Here is a 10,136-nt window from a genome sequence, read left to right as displayed (position 1 = left end):
TTTATTTGTTTATTTATTTTATTTATTATGTTTATTTATAGTTTGTTTTTTCAGCGTGATTTTCAATGTGTGTGTTTAGTTTCAAGGTTTAGTGTCTGTTTGTTTTCATCTCTTTATCAGGTTATGTTTAGTTTCACCTTCACAGATTTTATTTTCTCGATTGTTTTCAGTTTGTTCAGCGTCACTTTTTCCCAGACTTTATTTTAACCTTTTTTTTTAGTTTATATGTTTTCTTTCACCTTTACAACTTTAATTTCCCGTCTTTTTTAGTTTATATGTTGAGTTTCACCTTCACAGACTTTAATTTCCCGTTTTTTTTTAAGTATTTTCAGCATCACTCTTTTTCCCAGACTTTATTTTAACCTTTTTTTTAAGTTTATATGTTGAGTTTCACCTTTACAAACTTTAATTTCCCTTTTTTTTATGTATGTTTAATGTCACCTTTTTCCAGACTTTATTTTAACCTCTTTATTTCAGTTTATTTTTTCAGTTTCACTTTTAAAGCCTATTTGTTTTCACCGTTTTCTCAGTTTTTGTTTTCACTGTTTTAGATACCTTTTCTTTTTACAACGCCACAAAATATTTTAGTTTCGCCTTATCATTTGTTTCTTTTCACTGTTTCTTTGTTTACACCGTTTATATATTTCTCCTTTTCTACCTTCCTTTTTTTCTATGTCGTTCTTTTTCTTTCCTCTGCTTCACGGTTTTCACTGCTTAGAATTTCCTTCACTGTTTTATTTGTCTCTTTAATCCATTGTTCCGTTTTTTTCTGTTCCTCACGTTCTTTTTTAGTCTCGTCCTTTCTATTTCTTTTTAATCCGTTACTCCGTTCTTCCACTTCTCACGTTCTTCCTTTGTTTTATCTTTGCTATTTCTTTTTTAATCCACTACTCCCTGCTAGCTCACCTTTTCACCTGGGCCCGGAAACACCTGAGGATACACAAACACACACGCTCACAGTCACACTTACACAAACCGTCAAGTCGTAATCCGGAATGCGAGACGGCGATTCGAAGCAATTTCAAGAGGATCCGCCCGTCACTCCATCATCCGTGACTCGCTCCTTCCTTCTTACGGGAAATCCGGATGTCTTCCCATTTTCCGGAGGTTTCGGTTACGCACTATTCCGGTTTTGCTTCGTATCCGCCCGGTTCAACGACTCTGCTATCCGGAATGACTTGAAATTTACGGTTGAGCACTATTTCGTACGGTTTATCCACTCTTTTATCCGGACTGACTTGAAATTTAAGGCTAATCGCTATTTGGTTCGGTTTATCCACTCTCTTATCCGGACTGAATTGAACGGTACGGATGGTCACTATTTCATCCGGTTCAGTTACTCAATGATACGGACTAAAGTTAGGTTCGGTTGATCGCTATTTCTGGTATTTTTCTTCTTCTTATCCGGACTGACTCGGACTCTGGGTTAGCCACTTATCCGAATCAGTTAGATAAGCGTCCGGTCTGAACCAATATCCAGACTGATTTGAGCTGTTCGATTATTCACTTATCCGGAATTCTTAGATAATCGTCCGGTTTCAACTTTTATCCGGGCTGATTCGGATTGTTTCGGTTAATCACTAGTCCGGAACTGTTGGGTAATCGTCCGTTTCAACACGTATCCGGACTGACTCAGATTGTTCGGTTATCCACTTATCCGGAACTGTTAGGTTAATTCTTTATCCTTTGTCTCCTTATCCTATATTATCTTTCTTTCTGTGTATTTCTGTCTGATATTCCTCCTGCACAGTTTTCCTCTCCCTTCTCTTCTTATCTATCTCAACACATCAGACAGAGTGGGAGGGTTCGGTTCCTAGCTATTCCGGCCCTGTTCCGTTAGTGGCCGGTTGGTGTGCTCCGTTACCTGGCCTGAGAATACCTGTCACGTTGCTAAGTGGCCCCACACATTCACTGCTTACCTGGATGCCTTGATAGCAGGTACGAGGAGAAGGAGCAGGTGATGTTTTCCTTCTCTTTTATCTTTCTCTTCTTTTTCTGTAATTAATTGTTTTGCTGTTTCTCTTCCTTTCTTTTTTCTACCTTTCTCTTCGTTTCTGTATATTATTGTTTTGTTGCTTCTGATTTTTTTGTTTTGTCTTTATTTTGTTTTTTTTCACTCTTCTTGTTTTTTCCTTTTGTTTCTGTTATTTTCTGTTTATATTTCTTTTGTTGTTCTTGTGTTTTCTTTTTGTGATGTATTTTTTCCTATTTTTTCTTTTATTTCGTTAGTTTACTTCACACTAATTGTTTTTTTCTTTTTGTTTGTTTATTTTTTGTTTTGTTTTCTAGATTTTGTTTTTCTGTGACCGTTCCATTTTTAGTTCTTCTTCTGACGTACTTTTATTTTTTTGTTTCTGTAACTTTTCTGTCTCTCTTTTTTTGTGTTCTCTGTTGTCTCTTCACTTTTACTTTGGTTCTTTTTAACTTTTCTGTCTTTTCTGTCTTATTCTCTGTTTTCTTTACTTTTACTTCTTTACCTGTGTTCTGTCTCCCCTTGTTCTATATTCTCTTTCTCCGTGTCTATTTCTTATTTTTACTTTTCCTCCTCCTACACTGTTTTCCTTTCTCTCTGATTTGTTGCTATCTTCTACCTCACTCTCTGCCTTTTGCTCTCTTCCCTCGTTCTCCTTTCTCTTCCTCTCTATTCCCTTTATCCGTTAGTCGTTCATAATAACTTTTTTTCTCTCTGGGATTTTTACGATCTCTCCATCTTGCTTTGCCTCTTCCTCCTCTGCTTCTTCTTGTGGTCGTTCCTGTAAAAGTTCGTATAAGGTTGACCGCGTAACCGTATATGGAGGAAGGTTCAAGGGCAGATTTAGGAGGAGGAGGAGGAGGAGGAGGACGAGGAGGAGGAGGAGGTGGTGGAGGAGGAGGAAGGAAGTTAATGTAAGGAAGGAAAAAAGTAAGGATGCTGTGTTATAGGAAAGGAGAAGAAGAGGAAGAGTGGGAAAGAGAGGAGGAGGAAGAGGAGGAGGAGGAGGAGGAGGAGGAGGAGGAGGAGGAGGGAAGAAAGCGAAGGAAGAAACAGAAGAGAGAGAAGAATTAAAAGAAAAAAATGGACGACTTAGAGGATAAAGAGAAAGAAGGAACAGCGAAAAGAAAGACGAAGATAAAGAAGAAGACGAAGGAGGAAGAAGGAAGAAGAGGAGAAGGAGGAGGAGGAAGAGGGAAGAAGTAAGAGGCGAGTGTTTTGAGGGAAGGAAACACGGATACAGTAATAGGAGGAAGGAGCAAAGGACAAAAGGGAGGAGGAGGAGGAGGAGGAGAAGGAGGAGGAGGAGGAGGAGGAGGAGGAGGAGTTTGTTTAGCCTTCTGATTTTAGGTCTTGTTAGGGAGGAAAAAAAAAGAATAAAGGAGGAGGGAAGGCAGGAGGGAAGGTGAGGGAAGAAGGAGGGGAGAGATGGAGAGGGATTAAAGAACTGGAAAGGGAGAAAAAGAAAGACAAAGGAAACGAGCGAGGTAAAGAAAAATGGAAGAGAAAGAGATGAAAACTTTAAAAAACAAAAGCTGAAGTAGAAAAAAAATATGCAAGGACAAAAGAAGACGCAGATAACGAGGATGATAAGGAGGAGGAGGAAGAGGAAGAGGAGGAAGAAAAAGAAGTACAGGAATGGTATAATGAGGAAGACTTGAATTGTTTTAGCTTAATCATTCGGAGTGTTCTAAGAGGAAGAGGTTGAGGAGGTTGAGGAGGTTGAGGAGGTTGAATTGTTGTAGCTTAATCATTCGGAGTGTTCTAAGAGGAAGAGGTTGAGGAGGTTGAGGAGGTTGAATTGTTGTAGCTAAATCATTCGGAGTGTTCTAAGAGGAAGAGGTTGAGGAGGTTGAGGAGGTTGAATTGTTGTAGCTAAATCATTCGGAGTGTTCTAAGAGGAAGAGGTTGAGGAGGTTGAATTGTTGTAGCTAAATCATTCGGAGTGTTCTAAGAGGAAGAGGTTGAGGAGGTTGAGGAGGTTGAATTGTTGTAGCTAAATCATTCGGAGTGTTCTAAGAGGAAGAGGTTGAGAGGTTGAGGAGGTTGAATTGTTGTAGCCAAATCATTCGGAGTGTTCTAAGAGGAAGAGGTTGAGGAGGTTGAGGAGGTTGAATTGTTGTAGCTAAATCATTCGGAGTGTTCTAAGAGGAAGAGGTTGAGAGGTTGAGGAAGACTTGAATTGTTGTAGCTTAATCATTCGGAGTGTTCTAAGAGGAAGAGGTTGAGGAGGTTGAGGAGGTTGAATTGTTGTAGCTTTGGTAGGAGGAAGAGGTTGAGAGGTTGAGGAAGACTTGAATTGTTGTAGCTCAATCATTCGGAGTGTTCTAAGATGAAGAGGTTGAGGAGGTTCAAAGGGTCGAGTTGGAGGAGAGAGAGGAGAGGTCATTGTTGAGGTTGATGTAAGCTTAAGGGAGAAAAGAGGGGAAGATTGAGGTTACTGGTGATGAAGAGAAAGCCACAAAGAAAGAGAATAAAATGAAGAAATGACGAAGGGGAAAAAGAAGAAAGAGAGGAGAGGTCAATATTGAGGTTGATGTATGCTTAAGAGAGAAGAGAGGGGAAGATTGACGTTACTGGTGATGAAGAGAAAGCCACAAAGAAAGAAAGAGAATAGATGAAGAAATAACGAAGGGGAAAGAGAGGAGAGAGAACTGTTAAGGTTTATTGTGGGGTTAACGCATGTGGGAGTAAAATTGAGGTTAGGTGAGGTTGTGATAAGATTAATGAGGTTAGATTGAGGTTGGTTTGGGGTTGAGATGGGTTTGGATTGAGGTAAAGTTGAGGTTGGGTTGAGGTTGAGATAAGGTTAGGTCAAGGTTGGGTTTAGGTTGACTTGAGGTTGCTACAGGTCAGATCTGTGTTGTCGTATGGAAAGTAAGATGTCAGGCTTTACGTTGAAGAAGACGGGTGGTTGAGAGAGAGAGAGAGTAATAAAGAGAGATAGAAGCCGAGTATAAATCACTGCAGACCAAGAGAGAAAGGCGGAGAGAAAAATGAGGAGGAGAAAAAAAAAGAAGAGGGGAAGAAGGGAGGTGGAAATATAGGAAAAGCGTAAATAGAAACGGAGGGAGAGAGGAGGAGGAGGAGGAGGAGGAGGAGAATGGAGATAAAGAGGTGAGAAAAGGAGAGAAGTAAAAAGGGAGGATAGGAAAGGATAAATGTATGAGAGAGAGAGCGCAACATACATACTATATCTCCTATTGATAGACTGAAAACAAAAGCCAGTTGGAATCAAATTAAATCACATGCACTCGTTTTGTTTTCATTGTTGTTGTTGTTGATGGGCTACTGCTGTTGTTGTTTGTTGTTGTTGTTCTTGCTTTCATTGTCGTTGTTAATTGCCGGTGACATGAGTTTAGTGTTGGGCGCAGTCACCTGTCATTCCTCATCTCACCTGTGTGTTTCTGACCTACCTGTTTGTTCTATATCTGTCCCTCGTGACCTTTACTTGTTAACCCTTTCATTACTCTCTACAATACCTTTCTTTCTTATACCCCTTTCTAACTATATATACACTTTCTCTTTATTCCTCTCTCTTTTTCTTTTCTTCTTTTCAAACTTTCTAAGCCAAATATATATTCCACCCCTTTCTTTTAACAATCTTTCTGTTTACCTTTTTCCAATTTCTCATTCCCCCATTCTCACCTCCCATCCCCCTTCCCTTCACGTCACCCCTTTTCAGTCATACGTATGTCCCCCCTTCTTCCATTTCCTCTTCCAGTCACCCTTTCCCCCTTTCTCCTCTTCCCCCTTCTCATCATCTCTTCTAACCATACATACATATCAACTAAGCACCCATTTCCTTTCCCCTTCTCTCCACCCCCTTTCAACCATACATATATTCCCCGTTCTCCCATTCCCCTTCCTGTCATCCCTTCTAACCATACACACCCATCTCCACCCCGCCCATTTTCCTCCCTCTTCCCGTCACCCATATCCTCTCATACATACACATTCGTACGCTCAGAAAAGTCACAATAAATATCTTTCCCATTCACACCCTCCGGCCATACAATTACCCTTCTATTGCAGTACCCCCATTATACACCAAGGCTTATGTGTGTTACTTTTTTATACTCAGACACTTCATCTCCACTCGGTTTTGCTAGACATACATTCACACATACAGGCATACATATAGGCTGACATATTTATGCATACATTCAGACAGGCAGGCAAACCGACATATACGTATAACCGAATGATCTACCCCCCTACCTACCTATCATCATACATACATACATACATACATACATATACAAAAACAAACCATCAATTTCCTCTACCTCTAAATCATTCAACCTTCCAATTCATTTTTATGGCCCTATTTTATTTATTAACGGAGGAAAATTAATATATATACATCTCTACACTATGCACAGTGCCACACCAAAGAGCTCGCTGATACATCACCATACTCCCATACACTCAGACCCATACACCATACCATACACTATACACTACCATAGGAAATACACTACAATATATACCATACTTATTTCAATACAGCTACATTACCATACACCTTTACACTCAAACCCATACACCATACCGTCACCATACACCATACACTCTTCCATAATACAGACAACCATAGCTACCATACTTATTTCCATACTAGAGCATCATATACACACAAATCACCATGGTATATGTATTGTTTTGCCTCCATACACCATACACACACCATACATTCAAACCCGTGCACCATACCCTCACCATACACCATCCTCTCTTCCATAACACAGACAACCATACCTACCATACTTATTTCCATACCAGGGCAACATTCATACATAAATCACCATGGTATACGTATTTTTCGCCTCCATACACCATACACACCATATATGCTTCCTGGCCGCTGGAGTAGTTTCAAAATAGTGTAAATTGCAGCGTTCTCATTTGCAAACAATTAAAACTTCGAAATATACCAGTTTATTAATATTTTTTTTACCTTAGAGACACTATAATATGTGCTAGTCCCTTTGTTTCAGTCACCATATTTTTAGCACTATATCCTCACTATGCTTCGTGCGCTTTTATCCAGCTGCTTTCGCCATTACGTTCCACTGAATCACTATAGAGTTATCATAGTCACCATATCCTCACCATTCATATTTGTATTGTATTTGTATTGTGAACCATTAAATTACGCTCACCATTTCTATTTCACAACCTCACTATACCTGTGTCACATATAAAACCTCATTTTTACAACATATGTCCACTATAATTTGCTATATTGGGTACGCAAGATCACCATACCACCATAACCTCTGTACCACATTATCACTATTTTTTTTTTACAGGCACCATACAGCCTAAACACCATATTCTCATCATACCTGCACCATAGATAGTCAACAATCATCCACAGACTTTTCTCCATACAAATTAACTTAGTCACTATAATCGCACTATATTTACACCATACCAACACCATACTCCCTCACTCACCATAGATACACCATAATCCCACCATACCTCCGACAAACATACCCAATCACCATCATACGTACTCCAGCAAGCATCCACGCACCATACAAATATCATCAGTGACTATACCAGCACCATACCCTCACTATACTCGCTCAGTTATCATATATACACCATACCTTCATCATACATATCCAATAAGCATTCACCATCCAAAACTGAACTTGAGACACCATAATCACACAATACCCTCACTATACCCTCACCATACCCGCTCAATCATCCCATATACCCTCATCATACATCCATACTTGCACCATACATATCCAACAAGCATTCACCATCCAAAACTGAACTTGAGTCACCATAATCGCACAATATCCTCACCATACCCTCACCATACCCGCTCTGATCACTTTACCTGCAATTAGTCACCCTCCCGCCTGTATATCACCTGATCCTAAGCACCATACTTTGTCTGCTTAATTGCGCGCCTCACCATCACTCACCATCGCTTGAATAGACGCCCGCTCGTACTCGCGATGGTGAGGCGTGGACGAAAAAGTGAAGCCAGTGGACTCGTTTGTCACTATAATTAGGCTGATGATGATGCTTATGGTGATGATGGTGATTTTGTCTTCATTCATTGTTACCAGTTTTTCATTTATTATTCTTTGTATCATTATTGTTTTCTTATTGTTAACTTAGTGAGAGTTTTCTTTTTCTACTTCTTGTTTTATTTCATTTTTTCTCCTTTTCCTCTTCATCTTTTCCTCCCAAACTAATATCCTCCCTTTATCTTTTTTTTCTTTTTTTCTTTTTTCCTGATCCTCTTTTTTTCCACCTCAATCTCTTTCATCATCATCATCATCATCATTATCATCATCATCATCGTCGTCTTCTTTATTTATTAACACAATCTCCTCAAATTACTTTAACTCTTTTGCTTCTATTTCGTCTTTATCCTGTGTCTCTTCCTCCTTCCCTTCCTCCCCCACCCTCCTCCTTCTCTTTCTCCTCTTAGCTATCATTATCCTTCCTCTCCTTCTCCTCCCTTTTGGCAAACCTGTTATCATCATCATTTCTTATTACCGCTCAGCAAACATTATCAATTCCCTTCTTCTCTTCCTCTCACTCCCCGCCCTTCACCATACCACTTCACTATTAACCCATCATCATCATCACCACCACCACCATCAGCACTGCACTTAGCTCTACCATTACCGTATCATCACACTCAGCACCATCAACACAATCACCACCACAATCACCATTATTAGTATTACCATTCATAACACCATATACACTGTCACCACCACTATCACCACCAGAAGCATTACCATCACCACATACATAGATACACGTCACCATACCACATACTAGGCCACTCACACTAGGCACATCACACTAACTATATCACACTAACCACACCATACTAGCCACATCACACTTATCACATCACACTGGCCACATCACACTAATTTCATCACACTGGCCACATCACACTAATTTCATCACACTGGCCACATCATACTAACCGCTTCACACTAATCGCATACTAATTAGGTTATAACATCACCATCACCACCACTATCACCACCAATAATAACTACTTTTAACTCTAACACTATCATATCATCATACTTATCACCATCACCACATTCACCATTACCAGCAACACCAGTCATAATACCATCTTCACTATCACCACCGAAGCTGTCATTATCACCACGCACACACACACCACTCACATTAATTCAACTCCACCGCAGTTATCACCACCAAAACCATCACCACCATCATCATCACCAACATTCACCATCACCACACACACTCATAACATACCTTAATTGAACATCACCTCATTTATCACCAGCAACATCATCATTACCATCATCCTCATTACCACACATACCACCACCACCACCACCACCACCAACCAATCTTGTTTTCCTTTGGAGGTGGAGAATTACCTTAATACACTTTTCATCACCGCGGCGGCACCCTCATTACACCGGGAAATACCTGTCATTACTAAGTCTTGCACAGGTAAAAGAAGAGATTATCACCGCCACCACCACCATCATCACCACCATCATCATCATCATCATCACCTCTTTAATCTCTCACTGTCATTATCATCTTCAGCATCTGGACTGGATCACATTACCAAGACCACGTCACTATCATCACCATCATTATCACCATCACAATATAATATACCTTTAATTAGACTCCCAAACTCAGGTGACACAATCATGCATAACAAACTTTTTTTTCACTTTCGAACGCGTGGTCACGACGATAAGATGAAGAGAGACTTTCACCGTTAAAAAAAATAATGAAGATAAGAGAAAAAAAAAGGTGGAGGAAAGTAGGACCAGGTGGGAGGTTCGAGGGAGGGAGGAGGCAGGTGTACCGTAGGTGGAGAGGGGTAGAGGGAGCGGCGTACGACCTTCCTCTCTCACAGCTCAAGCCACACTGAACGGGACTAAACTCCGAGCCTTCTCACCCCCTTTTACCTTCCTTCCTTTCTCGCTCCCTCGCTCTCTCCTCCTCCTCCTCTTCCTTCTGGCTTATCCACGGAGACTCACGTTATTACCTAGGCATTTCTTATTACCTGGCGTTATTTCAGGTGTCCTTGCTTTATATTGCCCAGGTGTGTGTGTTGTAATTTGTTCAGCCCGTTGAGGTGGTGGGCGGTGGCGGTGGCGGTGGTTGT

General features: G+C 40.4%; 1 long non-coding RNA gene across 1 annotated transcript; it reads right to left on the bottom strand.

Annotated features, from left to right (window-relative positions):
* Window positions 1-304: 304 nt before the first annotated feature.
* On the bottom strand, window positions 305-10,092 carry LOC127005483 (uncharacterized). Its single transcript, XR_007758568.1, has 2 exons — window positions 9,834-10,092; window positions 305-2,753 (listed from the first exon to the last, which is right to left on the bottom strand). It is a non-coding gene; the product is annotated as an uncharacterized LOC127005483 (long non-coding RNA).
* Between the last annotated feature and the right edge of the window lie 44 nt (window positions 10,093-10,136).

The sequence above is a fragment of the Eriocheir sinensis genome, chromosome 30 (genome assembly GCF_024679095.1).
Source record: "Eriocheir sinensis breed Jianghai 21 chromosome 30, ASM2467909v1, whole genome shotgun sequence".
NCBI lineage: Eukaryota > Metazoa > Arthropoda > Malacostraca > Decapoda > Varunidae > Eriocheir > Eriocheir sinensis.
Note: the sequence above shows the minus strand (reverse complement) of the source record. Positions and strands in the feature narration are given on the sequence as shown.